We start from the raw sequence: 22,581 nt of genomic DNA, 5'->3' as shown, positions 1-22,581 counted from the left end.
TTCAATGAACTGAAGCGACGCTGTAAAGAAGGGCGGGCCAAAATCCTTTCAGAACAATGTGAAAGAATCATGAAATTACATGAAAACAATTACTTCAAGTTACTGGTGCTAAAGGCGATTCAAAACATACTGAATCACAGGACTTATTTAATTTCTCACACATGGCTTCTGCATTTTGGCTTCGTGTCTGCTGAATAAATATTGACACTGTATAATAAATCATGTTTTGTAGTTCCCTGAAGGTTGTATACACCCAAGTTTAGACCTACTAAAGATGATTTATGTCCTGATATGTAAAACCTTAAAACTGAAAGACTGTACTTTTTTGAGCATGCAACAATTAATGCTACTCTTTATACATTTTGACTTGTTCACCTTCCATTTCTAAATGGTCCACTGTAGCCTAGAGATAAAATCAAGACCCCATTACCTCCAATATAAGCTCTGGTGAGATAGAGGGTATATAGGAGGTATTTTTAGAATGAAATGCACTTTCATAAAAGCCAAAGAGGAAACTGGAAGTAAAGCTTATCACTTTATCCTTTCTTCTCCTTACTTTGCCTCTGTTCATTTATTCTTCATGTTGTGCAAGTCATAGCAGTGAGTCACTGACAGTAATGGATGACTTTTAATCATGTTACAAGGCTTGTCACAGGATAAACATGATGATTTCAAAGGAATCTAAGATGTTTGGGGATATATATAATTTTTTTCCTTCTGTGTTTCTTCACATATTTAGATCTGAGATTTATATGGAGTCTATTTTTGCACCTTGCCTACCCCATCTCTCTCTGTCTTATGCACACGAACCCCTGGCCATTGAAGATATGGCTAGAGACACAATGGAGCCACCTGTCCTGTCAGATACACTTGTTCCTTCTCACATTCTCCACAGCGAGCACACACATACACGCACAAAAATCATTAACCCCTTTTAAGCAACATGTCCTCGTGTCTTAAGCCGAAGACCAAGAACAAACATATCAATAAATTTTGAGATACCTTCCAAATATGACATTGACTTCACTGCAGACTTTTTAACATTGTCTGTTCCCTGAATCTGCCTTGAAAGATGAATGAAACACGCAGGCTAATGGGCCATGAGACATCTGCGGCGTGCAAGCCCTTTGTGTCTATGTTTGCGTCTGTGTGCGGTGTGTGCATATAGCGCATGTACACGTGTTCCAAAAGTGTTTCACAGTCATCAATGTTTCAACAGAATATAATCTCCACCATTGCTTCATTAAGGAAGGAAACAAAACCAGCCCTAAAAGGCAGAGAGAGTGAGATGCAGGGTGGGAGAGTGAATAGATGGAGGAGACAAAGTGGATAACAGAAACAGAAGGAGGAAAGGAGGAGGGGAGTCAGTGAATGGCAACAGCACAGAAAGGAGAGGAGAGGAGTCTGAATCTTACATCTTATCTTTGTATGAAGCTTATAGTTGAGGCTAAATCACACGACCCTGTACCATCCCTTGGTTATGTTGAGATAGGCTCAGACTGCTTCATATGATGCTCTGTGATGCACTGAGCATTTTGTTTCCACACACCTCTTCTCAATCCCCATGTGTTTCTTTTCTCTCCCTTATTCCCAATTTATGCTTCAGTGGAAAATGTATGCTGTATCTTATGACGTCACCTGACATGCACCTCCCGAAAAATGTAACTACACGTTGGGGAGAATCAGCCCACATCTACTGTGATTGGCCTGTTCATTGCATCCTATAACATCCTGCAGCACTGAATTTATCCATGAGATGATAACAATCATTGCCTCAGTATAAAGAACAATAATCACAGCGTCAATATAAGGACTCACAAATGTCAGCAGATTCCTGGAGGAAATTTGCTGAAACTCCCGAAATGGATGTGAGCGAATGTACAAAGTAGAGAAAAAAACCTGAGGCAAACATATATCAGGAAAAAAAAAACGAAAAGCGAGGAGCCAGGACGAATAAAAAGGTCCCGGCAGTTTTTAAAAAAAAAAATCGTCTGGCACGACGTCACAGTAATTAACAAATAAGCATAAATGTGGGCAATGACATCAACTACTTACGTAGGTTACGTACAAAGGTTCCCCACAGGAATCTAAATCAGGCATAAGTCTGTGTTTTGTCCTGTTTCCCTACGGTCACTCCCCTCATCCCCCAGCAGCAGCAGCATTTGGCTGCCCCTCCCTGTTCCTGGTTCTGCTGGTGGTGTCTTCATGTTAAAAGGAAGTGGTTTTTCCTTCCCCTCACTGCAAAGTTCCTGCTGTGATTGTTGGCGTCTTCTCCCAGGTAGGGTCTGCAGGTTCTTTACCTTACAGTAAGGGTCCTTGAGGCGACTGTTATGATTTGTTGCTATATAAATAAGCCTGAATTGAATTGAACTGGATCTCATAAATCTCACTGGTGTCATGTGTATGGCCCTTCAAAGTAACGATTCATTCTGAAGAGAAATGGCATATTCAAATGAGTCGCCAACAGCAATACTGATCTGAATTTGTAAACAGCAAAAATCTGAACTTAGAAAAAATATGATTTAATGCTTTGATAACCAGACGAAGCCAGCAGGTGTTTTCATTCATTAATGAATAAAAAAAGAAATTTTACATGTTTTATACATTTTTTTCCTGCGTCTAAAATTAACAATGTAAAAATTTAATAAAACTAAATAAATAATTGACAGTCCCAACAGCTGATGAATGGATCTGAACACACTTTGAAGCAGACATCAACAGGTTTATATCTCTATTATTATTAAGACGAACTTTCAATTTATTTTCTAATTTGTCATTTGACCAGATAACTTCAAAATGAATGGCATTCCCATTAGAGCTAACTGTACTTGCTCGTCGCTTTTTTCCGCTGACAGAAAAGACAAACCTTGTTTAAACTGTTCAGCGTGATGACCACAACCGTGCTAATGGCTAAATGTCCAGGCAAATGAAAAACAGCATATCACCATCTCTAATTTTTCACATATTTGTTCCACCAATCATGCATGATTGGTGGAACAAATATGTGAACAAATATGCATTTTTATGCAAATATGTGAAAGAATATGCATTTTTTCAATTGGTTTACACCTCCTCCACAGAGTTAAACATCAAACTCAAGCACAGAGTTTGGGTTTCTCTAGAGCAGGGGTCTCCAACTCCAGTCCTCGGGAGCTACTGTCCTGCAGCTTTTAGATGCATCCTTGTTCCAACACACCTCAATCAAATGAATGGCTTGTTAGCAGGCCTTTGCCAAACTTGCTGAAGACGTAATTCAACCATTTGATTCAGCTGCGTTGGAGTAGGGATGCATCTAAAAGTTGCAGGACAGTAGCTCTCGAAGACTGCAGTTGGAGTGAACATTACAGCCTCCAGAGCAGCTAACTGAATTTAAGAACAGGCTTAAGGACTCTACGTGGGCCTTAAGCAAAGAGGGGGGAATGGACCAGCAGATGATGACATTTATAATGTAATATAATTTATAAAGTTTTTACTTCCATTTTCTAAGAATCCATTTTAATTTGGGAAATAGCCCATAATTTTCAGATTAAGAGAAGAAAAAGATATTAATCAATCATCAAATTCAAACTAAAAGAAATTTGGGATAAGGCTAGATTATCCTTAACTATAAAACCAAGCAGTTGAAAACTATAACAAAAAAACGGTATTTGGACTGATCTTCGCAATAGTGAAGACACAACAATTTCAGAGACTCTACTTTACCTGAGTAAATAAAGGCAACTCCCTTTGAATGAAAGAATGCTACCAAAGATATGCTTAACTGCAACCTTTACATTATTGTCTCTTACTGGATTGGTATGATGTGAGATTGATTCATTCATTTTTTTTTACCATGTTGATGCAGACATACAACATTGCCATACTTGTAATTTTTTGCTGAAATTTGGAAAAGCCTACAGCTACCAATTCTGCCAAATTTCCCCACCTTTACATATTGTGCCATAAATACTTACAGTCAGTACATGGATTGTATGTTCCACCAAACTGTCCAATGATGATCTAAATGTTGTGCTTTACAAAACTCTATCTGTGATCCACACCATCAGCTGAGTCTAACGCTGCAGACCAGGTGGGACAGTATGAACCAGGTGAGAGCAGTGAATACCGTGGTTCTATATTCACATTTCCATGATGGCAAATATGATCAGAGTAAATATTCTTGTGCTGATGGTCTGCATGTCTCGAGGTCATTATGTTCTCATACTGATACTACAGAAAACTGCACGCAATCGTGAATGGTCACCCGCAAACAATTATGTGACCTCTGTCCTACAGTTACCATAACAACAGGAGACCTATCCCAGGGGAGCAGCTGTGCTGTGCATTTTCCAAAAGCTTCCCCAAACCCCTCCCGCTTATCAATTACAAAGTGCCATCTTTCATCTTCATCGCTTTCCTTCCTTTTCCCCCTTTCCTTTAATTTCCTGTCTCCTGTTTATTTCTAAGTAAGGCATTACATTAAAGAGCATCACTTCACTCCACTTAGTGTGATACTGGTGGCTAATGGTCTAAAGTGTCCAACATCACACTTGCCAAATCCAACTGCAGCCTCAATAAATCCAGCTAATCTCAATTAGCACTGCTGTTGGACATGTTTTGTACCATCCAATAACAGAACGTGACTTCTCCTCTCTTGCCTTCGTCTTTGCCACTCCCTCCATCTCTGTTAACTTATTCATACATACTCACTGCTGGATCACTATAACAGCAATTTGGGTGGCTGTCTAAGTGATGCAAGCCCACCCAACAAGCCTGCATGATGCTATTTATCTCTATTCAAAAGTCTCCTTTATTCACTGGCTTATCTGATATTGATTTCTTCAAAGGATGTGTAAGGTCTGAGGAGTCAAGAGAAGACATCCTGTTTATAGCCCGGAGGGAACACATCAAATGAATACGGTGATAACAGAGAATAACAACAAAGTTAACCTTATTCCAAACTGACTCGAAGCATCATCCTCGTCCAACTCTTTATTAAATCTGCATGGTGATCACGTTGAGACAACTACTCAGGCACAAGCTTGTGACTGAGCGCCACCTTTGTCCTCACTGATGACGATAATGACTTGTTTTTGAATTACAGTTTTGTAACTCATGACTACTTTCTTAATCAGGAATTCATAAGCATAATCGTGGTCTCATTGCATCACTCGTTAAAGGGAAATCAGCTCCGGGGTATTGACGTGTACTCTTGAGCAAGGAGTTCATTTGAAAGGTTAAACCTCACACAAAGGGCATCCCCAGGTCTTACCTTTGTCCACAGATTCAAACCAAATGCTCCCCACTTGTAAACACACTTGTGCTTGTGTGAGAACCAACCACAGCTCTTGAATTAACATTTGTTTGACTTGCATTTTTGGTATTTCCTGTTTTATTTAGAACACAGCCTTGCTTTTTATTGAGAATCTTTATATTCCTGCCCATTTGTGCTGCACCTATATTTAACTGTATTCACCTAAAAGCTGTGTGTTACCATCTTCCTCTCTCAGATCATCTTTTTCTTATGTGTCAAGCATTAAGCACTCTTCCTTGTGTAAGACGTCCCATATGTCCAGTCCTATTTAGTCTCCCTTTTTAGTTTGTTTGTCTCAACAGACAACAGACTGACACATTGTTTACTGAATATAAAATTCCACAACTGAAAAACTGAGCTTGTGAGTCTTTGCTTGGTCTCCAGAATGCTACCAAGTCCTCTTTCTGTAGCCTGTACTGTAGTTCTTTCCAATTCTTTTCCATATGGGGCGATTGCAAACCTCCTCGGGGATGTGATGCCATTAAAGCTTGCTCTCTCGCTCTCAAGAGTGATAGCAAACTTGTTTTTCTACCGTACTTGTAAACCACATTACTTTCCACTAAATTTAGCCGTATACACACACACACAGCCCAAACTGTTTACTTGCATGAAGTGAAAACATTTGCTCAAACCACGTCACAGGTTGTTGCATAAAAACACAAGTAAATCATAGCATGAGTCGAGACTTTTACAAGACTTATATGTACATTAATTATTAAGACTGTTTTTTCAATGTCTTTTCTATGTATGTCATCACAGCTCATACCTTACAAGAGACATGTCTCTGTCTCTATGTGTGAGAAGCTCATTCTCCATACAATTGGATAGCTATATTATGTTTGCTGCTGATCGGATGTTTGTGTCCATGTCTGCGCCAACCGAACGTATATTAAGCAAGCTTTGACATGCATTGTCCAGGACAAGCTGCGGTCGAAAGATTTAAGAGCCGTTATTGGATCATGTAATATGAATACCTCACTGAGGGGACCTAACCATATAGATGATCAATCTCTGAATGGCCTCATTACATGCACCACAATGCTCTGCCCTCTTTTGCTCTCGATTTCACTGAGAGAAGACAGATGAGACAGTAATAGTCGTTTGTCTGTCAGAGCCCTCTGCTGTAGTCAGGCCGAAAAGGGGACAGAAAACAGAGAACATACACAAAGGAACATGGAGCAAAGGAGCAAGAGAACCAGAGCCCGATCAATATAGGATTTTTTTGGACCAGTACCAATATGTCAGTGATTAAACATCCAATTTTTTTCAGACACACGAAACCTAACAGATTTCTCTAACATTTTATAAGGTAAAAAAAAAAAAAGGAAATTTTATTTTATTGTCACAACAAGTTGTGGATTAACTCTGCTCGACTCTACTTGAGTCATCCGATTGTTGCTGTTTGTGGCTTTCCAAACACCTGTTGCTAACAGGAAAACTGCAGAGTGGCATGTGGTGGACAAATTATGCGGCATCAACCCTCACATCATAGCTGAAGAGTGTTTCTTCCGTGTCTTCGCTGCTTTCTTAATTTTCATTTATCAGCGATTGTGAATGCTGATACCAGCAGATTCATATGTAGACCGGCCTTTAAAGGGAACAACTGAAAAGTGTCTGTAGATCAAAGATGTGCCATACAACCTCCAACAAAACACAATACTACTACTACAACACAATAAATATACAAAAAAACTGTTCTTACTAAAGGTAGAATCTGTGTGTTTCACCACTTGAGGCAAAAAAAAACACCATCGAGTGTAACCAGGCTATGAAGGAAGAGATGCTAGTAGGTAGAACATCCCAGGTAGAACATATTAAGTGACATTATTGGGCAGCTCCTAAAGTGTTACAAGGCTACCTACTATTACAACTATAGTGCTGCTACTGCTGCCTGCAACCATCAATAAAATGTTCCGAATTTTTATTTCCATATTTCTGCAAGGCTGCAGAAATATTGTGCACATTAACAACACACGAAGGAGGACGGCATAATAAAAGCAATCTCACAGGATTACTTGACAGCCAGTTCAACCTTGGAGATGCAGGTTGTGGGCATGTTTATGTTTAAGAAATGATATTCAGTCATTAGTAGAGATGGAAGTGCTTTAAATATTTTAGCACCAGAACTTATTGTTACAGTGAAATAACATATGGCAAAGGTTTCAACTCATTATTTTTTAAATGACTGCTCTGCTGAAGCATCTGCTGAAGGCATTCAGCACATATTTCGCCACTGCTTTCATGCATTATTTGCAGTTGCAGAGCTAATGTCAAAACAACACTGTCATGATTTTACTGACTTTACATCGTCATTCACCAAATTCATAATTTGTGCATATTTGTGCATGTTCACAATGCATCCTGTGTTAGTTGGAGGTGAACCTGAGTAATCACAGACTGTATATAAATGATGGATACCCACTATAACATCATCTAGTGTTTTGTGAAGCTTTGTCTTTAGTATTTTGTCGTTATGATTTCTGAAAACAAAGATTGAATAGAAGAAGCAAATGACTGAGAAATTCAAAAAGTAGCAAGAAGCGCACACTAGAAATCGACTTTAATAAACAGAACGTGCAGGTCAGGTTACTTTTTGGGGAATTTTGTAGCTACGACGTAGGTACAGCGTAGATTTCTTGATAAACCATAAATCCTCTGTAACACCAAACCCCAACCTTAACCCCAACCCTAATCCCATTGAAACTTATACAATAATTTAACTAACTTTGAAAATAAATAAAAAAGTTTGAAGTGTTTCTTGTAAATGGTTAAGGCACTACTGCATTGCCTTGATTTGTCAGATCCAGAATCTACAGCTATCGTTAAAATACAGTCTTTGAGTCCAATGTGACAGGTCCCAGAATATGAAATCAGCAGTACACTGTGGCTGACGTGTGGTTTAAATATTCATACAAAGAACAGGTTTCTTTTAGAAATATTACAGTTTGCATTATTTCTGTGACTTCCACTTTCGTTTTGTTTGTTTTATTTTTCTTTTATTTATTTCTTATACATTGTTATTCTCCTTTTATTTGCTTTGACGGTGCCTGTGATATAAAGAAAAAGCAAAACAGTGTCAGCAGAGAACATGAACAAAACCTCTGAGGAGGGATAATTTCTTGGGTGTGAAAACTGAATGAATACAGTATTTCACCAACTTGGAAGCGGATAACAAAACCCAGCCCTATTACCCTCCAATCGAGTTAACTTAAAAATAGCACCGCACATAGCCGCTCCTGCACAACCTTTAGAAGAATCACACAAACCAGCCAGCGGGCAGAAATGTGAGGGTTTTTTTAAATTTTTTTGTAAAGACATTATTGTTAGAATCCAAGGGTTCAGAGAGAAAATGCCATTGACGTAACTTGCCCCATGACGCCAGGCAGCTGAAGACAATGTGACCAGTGAGAAAGACTGGAAAGGGCCTCGGCAGAAAGAAAGGCCAGAGATGTTTATGTCAGTGTGTGTGTGTATGCACAATTACTCATGCTGTAGGGACATAAATTAGTTTAAACAGTCACATTGTATGGCGCTGCCTCCCGTTTGGGGACAAAAACCAAGTGCCCAAAGAGTAAATCATTAAATATGACTAGACCTAAGTGCGAAGAAAGGCACGGTTTTGGTTTGGGTGAAAGTTACAGTTAAATTAAGCTAGCATTCCTTTAGAAAAGCTCATCCACAATTATGTATCAATTTCTATCAGTATCAAAGGATCCAGGCTTAAATCTAGTTAAATAAAGTTCAGCACAAGCGAGATTGTTTGTTCAGATTTCATATTCACTTAACCTAGTTCCACTCTATATTTGCCCCCTGGGTGTGACCGTAGGTGTATATGGTTGTGTGAAGGATTTACACGCATGTGTGCATAAATTTGGGGTTTGTCTTTCAGTTTCCTGCTCGCCTGTGTGACAAAATGTTGCAATGCATGTTCCCAGGTTATAACAACCATCTCATTTGTTCAAGCTGGGAGTGTAAGACCAGCTGATAAATCACATTCATCGTTTGTGTGTCTGTGTGTGTCTGCATGTGTACGCAGCGGAGGGATGCACCACTGACACTGTCTACTATTGATCAAAGACAAAGGAGAAATTGAGGACTGGTGGAGAGATTTTCTTCTCCTGGTGCTTAAAACTTTTAGATTCAAAGCCTTAACACCACTGTAATGAAATCACTCATATCCCTGTTTATCAACAGGCACCAACAAAACCACACACCCACCATCTAATACTCTCTCTGTCTTTTTTTTCCTCTAAGAAGAGTATAACCCCTCAGTTCTCCTAATGAGGGAAAGAGGAAAGCAATTTTCCCCAGTGTGCTTCCTGTTGTTTTCCCCTGTGGTCCCTCGGTTTGCTCTCTCTCCTCTTGTTGCTATCACTTTCAGCTTTGCTCTAACATGATTTAGAGTATGTCTCCTTAATGGCCATCTTCCTAGCCTTCTTTTCTCTGTATCCCTCTGTTTCTCACCCTTCCACTCCCCAGCCATGTGACAGGTTAAAATATGTCACTGGCACATAACCGAAGCCAAAATCACTCACATTAAAGCACCAAATAGGGGACGTAAACAGGGTGTTACTCGTAAAACAGAGCCCACAACTCTTGCTTATTTAGGATGAGATGATATTTCAGAGACAATAATTTAAGGGAGCTATTAAAGCTGCCAAAGGAAAGGAGGATAAATGGATGCAGTGACAGTAGGGACAAATAACGCACAAGCATTAAAACAAAGAAGGAAGCAGGGAAAGAAAACGAAAACCTCAGCAAATCAAAGGTGGAGGTAAAAGTTAAGTGAATCAAAACAGCACACAGCAGTGGCAAACTCTCTTCATATATGCCTGTCATAAAGATGCCCGATGTGATGAATAGGCCTTTATTACTTTTACTATCTTTCCTCACATCTTTTCGTCTAGTTTCTTTTATATGACCAAACGCCTCCCAGCAGTGCTAACATCTCAGCTTTTCAAACACTGCATGAATACTCTCAAATCTCTTTTTGTCCCTCTGGAGCAAAAGAAAAGACCCATAAAATCCATTTGCATGAAACCACTCTGCTGATTGCTCAGAAAAGATGTACTCCTCATATGGAAAATAAAGTAACAGTGCGAGATATAAACCCTACCTGGCAAGAGGAAGCAGTTCCAGGTTATAATCCACTAAAGGCAGATGTAGGCACTCCACACATCCCCATTAAAGTGGCCTACTTCCTCTGTCAAGCTGGTGTGTGAGTGTTTGTGGCTGGCTAGCTGGGCTGGTGTGTGTGATGCTGTCAGTGTGGGCTAGGCCAACTGAACTGTGCAGAGATACAGAAGAAGAGAGAGAGAGAGAGCACGCGCAAGAGAGAGAGAGAGAAAAGAGAGAATGCCCAAGAGGCTAAGAAGGTAGACTCCCGAGCTGCACAAACAAGTGAGAAGGAAACGGGGGAGAGGGAATGAAGGAGAGGGAGGAGACAGCGATAATGAGAAGAGACGAATGAGCAGCGTGAGCTCAGACAGAAACACGCGGTGTGTATGTCCAACAATCACACTGACTCATCTCTACTGTCCTCCATAATTGGACATGTGTGTGACAGACATGAATGTACATATTGTGTCCATTTGTGGCTCCACCACACCCCCCGCCCAAACTCCATTTCTTGGTGAAGCCATTACAGCCAGGTCCCACAGGGTGCACAAAGGACACAATGGACACATAACCACTGTAAACACACACAAGCACAAGCAGCAGAAAACATATCCATCTATCTTACACACACGATGCGGCCACAAAGTCACAGAGCAACCATACATGAAATGGGAAAGATGTCATTTTGGAAAAGCTTCCTATCTCAGAGGGACAGATGGTGCTACAATATCTATAACGTTGTACGATAGCAGAAATAGCAGCTAAATTTGACTTTTAAAGCCTAAATCTGGCATTTCTTTGGACACTAAACAGATAATATTTACAACATGTGCACGGGATAGCAGGACATAATATCGCTCTAATAAATGGAGGGATTTCTGTATGTTTATGTGTGCTGACTGTTTTCTTTTCCTATTTCAGTCAACTTTCTTCCAACTCACTTGTAACTTCACAGGTATATTGCTGACAGCCAAACAAAGAGCACATTTAATCTATTGCTGTTTGGATTCATATTGCTAATTCTAAATAGAGGCAAAGAACACATAAACACACAGATACATTATTAGAAACAATAAATAAATAACCTTCTACTTTATATTTAAACAGATAAATTGAGGAGTTCTCAGCTGCTATGTACAGTACTATGTACTAACATACTGTGGCATACCCCTGGAAATAATATTTGCATACTATTAGGGTCATAGACATAAGCTTATGCTTAATCTGACTCCACAGATGATTCACACTCTTCTGTGACCTCATATTTGTGTCACCAATTCAGATAACATAACTTAAAAATAAACCTGCACTCGCTGAGACGTCTACCTTTGGTGACGCAAACACGTCTGACACATGCTCAGATCAGGATTAAGACCTTATACACATGTGAAGACCTCACCTTAACACAGTGTCTGTTGTACTTCCACAACGCATGTACGATGATGTGCAACCTGACTTGATCAATCAGCAATTATATTGACATCATTTTCTACACTTCTTGTCAAGGTCACTGTAGATATGTGCCGTGTGGCTATTTATAGATGTGTTTGCACTCCATAAACGCACTGAGTCACAGCTTGCCTCAACATCCTAGACTTGATGACATGAATGCACTTTTTTTTTTCTATTGAAACAAACCCTGAGTGAGCTTGAGGTTAGGAGGGATTTTACTGTACAAGCGTTGTAAGAGAGCTAAAACAGAATGTTAGTCTACTTTCACCTAAGACACGCTTATGTTGCAAATAAGACAATAAAATGAAACTGTGGTCAACCTGCAATAGTACACAAAGCATCACTGCTTGACTTAACTAGCTAATAATAAGAAACAAGCTAGTTATATCAATTATGCTAAAGTTCAAAAACTAAACTTAATCTTATATTTAAAAAAATTAAAATTAAATTTATTTTTTTTAAAAATAGACTGAACAAATATGACCAACCATTCAAAGACAACTTTGGCTGTTTGACAAATTTTAATACTGAGGTTGTATAATGAGTAACACAACAACCGTAATACAATGTGATAATGGTGCTAAGTGCCTCTGATAAAAGCTTTAAAACTGAATGGCAAACATGAGAAGTGTTAAAGGAACCTTTAATAATGAGACATAACGGATCCACATGACACTCTCTTTGCCCCTCGCACCAGTTCACACATTCCTTCCCTCTCTCTTTTCGCTCTTCTTCTGTCACTGTTATCACAAGAGCCTCTCTGCACTACCCAGGAGAAAGGTTGTGTTTTTTTCTTCTTTTGTCGCCTTAGTGGCAAGGAACATTTGACATTGGAAGGTAAGAGACACACCTGCTGTCTCTCTCCACATAAATGCTTGAGTCAATACTTATCCCTCACCAACAAAAGTCCAAGATGCTTGGCTTCATATGCTGAGGTAACAGTTCAACAGTGGTTAATGTGAGAAAAAGAACTCCAACAGATCACAATAACATTAAAGAAAAAACTGTTTAAAGTTTCTCCAGTCGCAGCAAATTTCATCGATTTCATGTGCAGAAGGTGAGAAGAAGGTCAAGTGTTTTCCACTCGGTAAACAAAAGAGGTAAATCACACCTGAGCCATTTGTCAGGTTCCACCCACACACTCATCTCAGGACTCGGCTTTTCCATTGTGAACGTGGCATCAAAAACTTTATAAAGGCCAAAATTTGAATACGGTACTTGGCAAGTAAGTTCATTTTTCATTCTCGCAGTAAAAAAAACGGGGGGGGGGGGGGGGGGGGGGAACAAAAGGGAGATTTCACAAGAAACAACCACAGTCTAAATAAAATGTTTATCAAAGTCCCTGCTTTCACCTAACATGGTATTTACAAAACTAAACACACTCCCGCAGTCAAATCACACACACTCAGGCATTGGGACCATATTTAACAAGCATGCAGACACAATATAGAGAGCAAAAAGAGTGTGACCTCTGCAGCAGTATTACATAAACATGACATACAGTACCTTAGACACCGGCATCGGGACACGCAGTGTGCTTGCTTGTTTCAATGAGTGTTAATATTGTTGTTGTGTGTCCTAGAGTACTCCGAAGAAGAGCACAGTTCATCCACACATACACACAGCACATGTGCAGTGCAAATACTAGATGCAGGCTGCTAATCCACAGTGACCATATGTCTTTTTTTCTCCTGTCTGTTATTCAGATATTGTGATAGTGCCTTTTTCTCCTAGTTGTGTTTCTTGTCTCTGCTCTTTCTGCAGCGGTCCCAGCTTCTACCCCAGCTCGGTGATAACGTGCGCGCCAACGTGTGTGCGAAAGACAGGGAAGAGAGGGAAGAGGGGGTGGGAGGGGTTGAGAGAAGAGAGGGGGTGGGTGGGGGTGGGATTGGGTGAAGGAGGGGGACGATGCAAAAGAAAGACAGATGGAATCGGGGAGAGACAGAGGTGTGAGAGTGACAGCAGGAAATGTAAAAATGTGATGTGTTAAAAATCACGGAGGGAGCGCTGGTTAGGAAAAGATCAAATGCGGCGAAACTCTGGAGATCGAAGCAGCAAGAGTCCCTCATTCCTCACCCTCTCTCTCTTTTCCACTACGTGCTATTTTTAGAAGTTGATCTGCCGCAAATCAAAGCCCCGAATCAAAACCTATCAAAAGAGCAGGATGTTAAGGGCCATGACTTTCACAAGTAATGGGACGCACACACCAAACTGGTCCGTTACAATGACCATGCGTCTGCATCAGACCTGAAGAGTGGCATGTAAGCTATTCATCAGGCCTTATCTAATCATATCATGTGCTAATACATAATAGGCTTCACAAATAGCTATTTTAAACACTTGTCAATTACACTGCACAGACGCACAGCTGCCTCTCACAGTTTCTAGCCAAAATTATTCCTGAGAAAATGTATCCAGACGTAACGTTTAAAAAGCAGGATATAAACTAAATGGAAATTAGATTTCAGTGATTGTTTTTTTTTCTTTGTTTTGTTTTTGTAAACCTGCTTCAAAGACTCTTTTTAGGCTGTGGCTAAAAGCATAAAGTTCTCAGTCTCTTAATTGTCGTATTAATCAGAAATGTCCTTGTGTCAAAACCATCCTTGTAATTTACACATTAGAATATTATCGCAGCTCCATTACATGCTCGGTGGAGCACACGTCATTTTTCAGAGTAAAGAATGTGCGTAATTAAAACCCAGAGTGGATGGATTTCATGCTCTGCATTACCTTCTTAGGTCTGAGTCTGCGAGGCTCTTATCTATACTTCCTTCTGTGCTGATGCATTACCATTACATAACACAGTTATGAATAGTTAAAGGTGAGCTAAAATAAACCCAAACATCACTCCGTCAGAAGGAAATCATTAATTTTTAAAGAAAGCCAAGGGAATTAATCTAACACCACAGACCATAATCATTAACATCACTCAGCCATTTGTGTGTGTCTGCGTGTGTGTGAGCGACTGACAGAAAGACAGTTAGCGAGGTCAAGTGCAGGGAAAACAAACACAGTGACACATGGAAAGGAAGTGAAGTGAACAGGATTGACCTGTGATACCAGAGAAAAGGCCTTTACACATCGTAGAAAAAAGTAGACGATATTCAGAGGTGTTCAGATGTGAACTTGTTGTGTAATGTTTCTACACGTGCCAAATATGTTGCATTTTTGTGAAAAAACTAGCTCAAAAAAATGTAAACACTGTAAAAAGAACTGATAAAAGTAGACATCAGATGACAATGAGCTGGTCCTGATGTTTCTAAACAACAAAAGGAAGAATTTGAGAATCTGAGTTCATCCATTTCTCGCAAGAAGGAAGAATTTCATGCTTAATCCCGGAGTCGAAGCTGTATCACGATCAGTTGTTGGCAGAATTAGGACCACATCTGAAGAGCTGTACGCATAATTTCAGACAGTGTGAGATAAAATACAATTCATTTACTATTTCCATATCATTTTATATTCAGTATCGGCGCACATTTGTACTTGTTACAGGATGGAATGGTCCAAACTGTTTATTCACATGGTAGCTGAAAAAAAAAAAAACAAATGCCACAAATTAAGCAAATGGCTACATTAAGAATAGCTGGGCCGGAAAAATATTTTTAGTGCGTGACATATTCATACAAATTTTATGCGTCCGGTGCATAATGGTGTTAAGAAGATTATATTTGAAGAGGGAACACACAACAAAACAAGCCCGAAAAACAGGGTTGAGTTAAAGTTGAACTTTTGTCAACCACTGAATGTATTCTTATTTTCCTAATATGAATACAGTAGCACATTACTGACATCTCACCTATGTCTTAATTTCTCACAGTCCAGCTTTGATGAAGAACTCTGCAAAACTAAGGAAAGTTTAAGATTGCGGCATTGCTTGCACACAAAGTGGATAGTCGTCCTGGTGATTATAAGACAATAAAATCTCTATAAATAATTTTTTTACAGTATTTAGTCCAAATCAGAATCAGAATACTTTATCAATCCCTGAGGAAATTATGTGGTAAAATCTAAAGGAAATAGCGCGAACCACTTATAGCCGGCGCAGCAAAGCATAGTGCATTCTAAGCCTCTTAAAAGATGACTACTGAGCAGCAGCAATGCCATTAATTTATTATGGAAAAATCTTTTTGGATGATGAAATCTAATTAAAAATTATGATCCACTATGACGTTCCTCACATCTGCACCATTTGGAGCTGTAAATCTGGATGTCATGACACCACATCCCAGAAATAGCATGCAATGTGCCTCGTGTGAGTGTGTGCATGTGTGCGATGGAGAGCAAGCAGCAACAAGAAGACAAATGGAATTCATCCATGTCTAATTAGAGACAGCGAGGGGGAAAGTATGCATCTGTTGCAGACAGAGAATAAGAGCAGGAGAAATGTCAATCATATTAACATGTGCTGGTGCAGATGTTTACCATAATTCACTTTCTGTTTGGATACTTTAAATTTTCTATCTGAAATTGTAAAGTCGGCAGTGATCTTGGAAGAAGCGCGCAGAGGTCCGCAAAAAAAGTGCCTTTTATCCGACGTGTAAATATTAGTATTTAAAGTGTTTAGAATGGCTCACTGAAATGACACATGCGCGGCCACCCCTCACGGCTAACTGCTATCCTCATTGTGTACCCAGTGAAAATAAACTGTCAAAAAAACTACACACTCCTTCAGCAACTTGTTAACTTTCCCCTCGCTCTCTCTGATGTCACTCCCGGCCTCCTGAAGATGACTATCTACTAAAACTCACTCTATGTCAGCTTGGAGACCTACTTCTCCACTTGGACTAGTGTCACTCATGTCTGCTAACATAATTGTCTCCCTGACAAGCTTCACTCCTTGTGAGAGTTCAACTGAGACAATGTTTTGTGCACAGTGATAAGCCTTTGTTGTTGTGTGACAAAAACAAACTTCACTCAGGTCTAGGACAAATCTGCTCCATTAGCTCACTGGAGCAATAAGCGTTAAGATGAGGACTACTGATCTCCTTCCGAAAAGGCTACATATGCATGACTCTTAACTGTGAATAAATGTACCGGATGTTTAATAGTTTAATACTTAACCAGACTAATAAACAATCATCTAAAATATATGTTTAGTGCACTCATGCTGCATTCCATTTATCTCTGAATCTGGATGTTGGAGCTAGGCGTGGCGACATGCTGGAGTTGACCTAATTCCATAGTATTTTTCAGAAAAGCAAGGAAAAAAGAATTTGTTTTGCTACTCAGTAAGGCACTCAAAAACACCCTGCGTAACATTCACAGACAAAGCCTGGTCAATGCTTTGCCCATGGCTTATTTTGTGAGTCTCAAATACACAACAAGGGTAGTATAGATTACAAGTTTTACAGTTTTAATAACGTTTCTGTGGACAGCTGCTGTCCTGGATTGTGAGGTTGGAGTAAATAGAACGAGATATTTACCAGTGTGTGCTGTGTCAGAAAATTTTGAATGACTAAAGTGCTAAAAACAAAGCAAATATTTTGCTAAGCCACTGAATCCTAAACCAAACTGGAGCCATCAGCCTATTTTTACTTTGTGTTCCTGCTTAAAATGCAGTGTGTGAAATATGCTACTTAATAGCTGCAGATTCACCGACAGCTCTTATCTGTCCCTGAACTTCATGTTTCTTTGATAGCATGCATGACAGTGCGCCTGAGCTGGAGAGACATGGCAGATTAGGAAAACAATGAACAGGAAAGGATCGCCACATTTTTATAATTCATCATGAACAGCCTGACAAGTTGAGAGAAAGTGAGCAACAGAGGAAGAATTAGAGCGGGTCCTCGTCGCCCTACGTCACTGCTTCTCCCAACATGAATGCTGCATTATAACCCCTTCAGCGCTAAAACAGATTCTCATAAATGTGAAATGAGACAGGATGAGAACAGAACAAGCTGCCTCCAAACTTCAACACACACACACACATTTTGTTCATTAGCAGAAACCATCTTTTTTTTCCACTGTTCACGGTGCTGATGTAGAAAATTTGTGCAACTTTTACTGCAGATAGTTTCTGACTCAGAGAAGGAGCGCCAGTATTGCTCATCAAATGCAATGTCATGGTCTACGGTGGGTGGCTGGAGTTTCCATTAGGCTCCTGAACTGACCTGGGATCCGCCCCTGGGCAGGGCCAACTCCAGCTCCTGCACACCTGGAGCCTATTGCAGGCTATCAAGCCAGAGGGATTTAAACCACACATCGATGTTCACTCACTGCCAGTTCGTCATCAACCCATGTTGGTAACAGGTCTTGTGTTTCAAATTCTCGCTGTGATTCATCTTACTAACAAAGACTCTTTTGTGCTACAGTTGCTGTACCCACCCTGGCTCACTCCACCTCCGGACTCGGAATACCTAGTGATCATTTTGGAAATCCCTCTGTGCCTCACCTGCCTGCCCTCCTGCCATCACACTCCATCTGGAGCCCCGGATCTCAGGTCAGCCTTTCCACGCCACTCAGCCTCCCCTGGATCTTCATCATCCCCCTCTCAAACACTCCAGGTCCCTAACTGCAAGTAAGAATTGCTGCTCTTATACTGGCCACTTCTGAGCTGCCTTCACTACCTGCCTAACTCCTATATCCTCTCCCCTCAGTGTGACTGTTCCCCACTCAGCTCCGTTCCACTTCTCAGGCCTCGTTCCCTCGCCCTAGCCACGTTCCCCTGGGCACGCCACACCAAGGCTCCACGTCTCGTCATTTTCTGTCTTTGCCACGTTTCCCTTTTTTTGTTCCCCTTGCACTTAACCGTAATAAACTATTAAATCATCTACTGTCTCCGCTCTGGGTTTCTGCACCTGAGTCCTATTCAGTACCGGCCATCCGTCGCCGTGACATGCAAACTGTGTGTGAGCTCTGTTGTCATTTTCAAAATGGGCAGCCCTATTTAAATTCCCATCGTGTGTGTGTGTGTATGCAGCTGTGCAAATGTATTTTTTTTTCTTGAAGAATGTACCGGAAGCTCTCCAGTGAAGGAGATAACACACTTTTAATGGCTCTGGCTGAGTTTAATGTTTTTTGTGTGCATGAGGAAAAAAGAAAACCTACCTTTTTAACCTATACAGTAAATCATTAGTGTACACTGCTTAGGGATCATGATTACTTATATTAGTTATTCAAGACTGCACATTTAAAACCTAAAAAGCTCGCCAATTTAAGTTGTAACTGTGGCGTTTTTAAGTGCTTTTATTTTGAAGACCTAAAGCAAAGCAAAGTGCATTGCTTTCAATGAGCTTGCCATTCGCTGAGTCCCTTAAAATGACTTGATGTCACATTGTAACATGATGTAATGTGGAATAGATATGAAGGGATTTCAGACTGTAAACAAATTAGGAGAGCAAAGCTCTTGTGTGTCAGCAGGCTATCAAAACACATTAGTATCTAAGGGGCCCAGACCTCCAAGAATACCTTATAGGAGTTCTTTGAAACTACTTTTGAAATAAAAAGTGCACCAGAGTTGATGTTTAAGTCATGAGAAGCACTTGTTTGATTTGTCAGAATCAGAAAAGGCTTATTTCTGAATGAATTTAGAATTTAAATGAACTGAAACGAAAACCTAAAGCGAATCTAATGCAAAAAGATTATTCCTTTGAGCATTTAAATTATGAACCGACCATGTTTGGCCTCTAACTGGCACATTCTGGTATGTCAGGTTATTAAATTTCACCAGCCTTTGTGCAGGTTTCTGCCTGGGATCATCCTCTGTTGTTCCACCTTTTGACAACATCTGCTGTATGATATCATGTCATCCCGCTCTATGATTATTTTAACCTCCTCTCTAACCTCAATCTAACTCGTGGCCCACTTTCCTTGACATTTTCTTGATCTGCAATTTCGCGACAGATTCGACAGCAGAGGGCTGACAGAGTGAGCATGCATCATATTTGCAAGTTAATGATAAATGTTTGCTGTGAGCCGTCTGTTCAATATGCTGACAGCAAATGGAGCTCTGCACAAAACAGACATGAAAGTCATCATCGTGCCCCACTCTCATTAGGACTCGGAGATTAGAGACTCCTCAATAGAAAAGAGGCTTGTGTCCAAATTTTTCCAAAGGGAAGCATTGAAAAGTGTTAAGGGACTGAAGGAACTAGGGCAGCTGCTGACATCAACACTGTGACGAAATAATCCCATTTTACGGTTAAACATGAATGAAAAACCTAACGCGAGTAGATAGTGGCTTCTGAAGAACGCGTGTTCTCCCTCTGGAGAGGATTCTGCTCTCGCTGCACATTTGAACACAACTCTTGAGGAAGGTGCGTGCTTCAGCTAAGTGCAGATTTACTCGGCTTTGTGCATGAGAGGAGAAATACACTTTCTGACACAAAGAAAACGGTTGAATCAATGGATCATTTTCTAAAGCGCCTTTACTGCTCTTCCTGCTCACTGGCAGCAATACACACTGCGGATCAAATACATAGTCTATTCGCTTTTGAAAATAGGTTCTGGTGTTGATTCAACAGTAACAATAAAGCAGAAATGAAGTTACTGAAGTGTCACCAAAAGAAATACTATCTTACTCCCACATCCTGAAACATGAGAGGGTGTGTACTTGTGGTAATCAAGGAAAGCTTGTTGAAGCTGTGTGAAGTTTTCCTTTGAGCATATTTTTACACTGTGAAAAGAAAAGTAAAACGAAAATGTAAAACAAAAGAGGACAAGAATAGAACTTGTTTCTCCTGGATGGAGGTTGTGTCTTTGTGCTGTCCACCACCCCACTTCCCTTCTAACATGGACTTTTATAGGTTTTTGGTTTCCTTTACATCCAAAATGACACTAAAAGGGTATCCCAGTGTGTCGGAAATTGAATCTAAAATATAATTTTCTGATGATTTGAAAGTGAAAGTGTGTTAAAATGTTCAATTATTCGGAGAAATTTGTAATTTTCTGAATAATTTTCTGCACGTTAGGTCTGATTGACATTTGAAACTACCTTTTGATACGCGTTCTCTCCTTTGTGGTAACGTGAAGCAACCCAAGAACACTTCCCAAGATACACAGTAAAGTGACCTGGATATATATCTTTTAAAAGCTTCCATGCAACACTGCTGATACTACTTTTCCTCATATATGCCATATTTGACAAAGCTAATTTGCATATTATTAAATACATTTGGAGGTGACTGAATACAAACTATTTGCCTCTAAGGGACTCTAGAGAAATGCAATCAAAAGTGAACTAATTTGGCTAGATGTACAATGTTATGATTAAGCATGTATTCCCTTGCCTTCGGGACTGCGTTTCCATTTAATAAGGGATTACAATAAAATGTTCTAATAAGTGTGCACGGAACAGGAATAACAGGAGTGATCGCACTGGGCAGCGCATGTACGAAACTGCACTATCAGGTTTTTCCAGGATTTGTGATGAATTTTAAAAACTTTGTTTTGGCAAGAACTGCCTCGAGCATTTTAGCATGTTTTGTAAATATGTTTTTCTTCAAAGAAATCTTCCTCTGCCTCCTGGTCTGAAAACACTGCAGGTTTAAAATGAGTGACCATAGAGTGTTAGAGGTCACTAAAAGTTGTTCTGTCTGTACTTCAGTTGCACCGCCACCGTGTCCGAGCTGCCTTACGCCACCTTATGTTTCTCAGATGTTTACTCTGTGATATGTGCAACATTTTCAGATCCATCTTTCCTGGAAAATGAGTTCACGCAGCTCATGTTTCAGCTGTGTACTGACTTAGTTTGGATGAAAGGCCAAATCTGAGGAAAACAATGAGTACAACTGAGCCTCTTTCGGGCATGGGGGAACTTAAAGACTTCACAATTGAAAAAGTGATAAACCTGGCAGGTTTCTGGGTCACATCTGCGCTAAGACACTGTTTTGTCAATAGAGTTTGCATAAACAGCATCGACTTACGTGACTTAGCATGCTCGCAAAGTTGTTTTGCCATTGAGCACATTGAACACTGTCGTGTGTGTAAATGTGTTCATTTACTCAGCAGGGAGCGCCTAATTGGCACTGACCCTGGGAGGACACAAGCAAGGAATCCAACTTTCCACGTAGTGTTGATGTGGAAAGATTCAATAGATCAGAACATTGTCCTGCAAGAAAAACACTGTAGCAGTGCAAATATTATTAGAAAGATATCTTAAGTTAAAAACAGCTTTTATATGTGCTGAAGTTGATAACACTCATGGGGAAATAGTAAAAAACAAAACAAAAAAACAGAGGATAGTCTGACTGAAACTTCTGAAAAAGGGGAAACACATATGTACATATGTACACGTGCAATGAATACACATGCATGCAGACAGAAGAGAATGAAAGATGAAAGATTGCCGGCTTGTCAGTCTTTCTTGCTCTCTTTCATGCACTGATGAAATGAACCCTTAATGTGCAACAGGTGTGCCATCCACACACAAGGCTATTTATCCCTTTTAATCACCTTTCAGCTAAACTCAAATGAACTGGGTAGCACTCCTTTTAAACTGATGAAGTGAATGAGCTGTCTCTTTTGTTTATCAAAAATGAAGGAGGAAGGGAGAAAAAAAAGTGTTGGAAATTAAAGAGGAAGGAAATGTGAGTGGTGCTCACAGAAACGCTACATCAAATAATCAGTCCGAGAAAATCTAAACAAACGAATGCACATTACAGACAGATGTGCATTCATCTTTCTTAATAATAAAAAGTGCTTCGTATGATGTCATATTTATGTCAGACTAGACCTCTTTTTTCACACAAAAAAACCCCAAATAGCAATTAAGAAAA

General features: G+C 40.0%; 1 protein-coding gene and 1 long non-coding RNA gene across 4 annotated transcripts in view; one reads left to right on the top strand and one right to left on the bottom strand.

Annotated features, from left to right (window-relative positions):
- rgs3a (regulator of G protein signaling 3a) overlaps positions 1–22,581 on the bottom strand; it is a 122,970-nt gene that overhangs the window by 35,791 nt on the left and 64,598 nt on the right. The gene's annotated exons all lie outside the window — the stretch shown is intronic.
- LOC146705933 (uncharacterized) lies at positions 17,920–18,636 on the top strand. The gene is made up of 3 exons (XR_014921429.1): positions 17,920–18,104; positions 18,178–18,383; positions 18,463–18,636. It is a non-coding gene; the product is annotated as an uncharacterized LOC146705933 (long non-coding RNA).

The sequence above is a fragment of the Copadichromis virginalis genome, linkage group LG7, assembly GCF_057382275.1.
Source record: "Copadichromis virginalis isolate Kocher_CV1m ecotype Utaka linkage group LG7, C_Virginalis_male_GT1.1, whole genome shotgun sequence".
Classification (NCBI taxonomy): domain Eukaryota; kingdom Metazoa; phylum Chordata; class Actinopteri; order Cichliformes; family Cichlidae; genus Copadichromis; species Copadichromis virginalis.
This window is presented reverse-complemented; position numbering and strand designations above follow the sequence as displayed.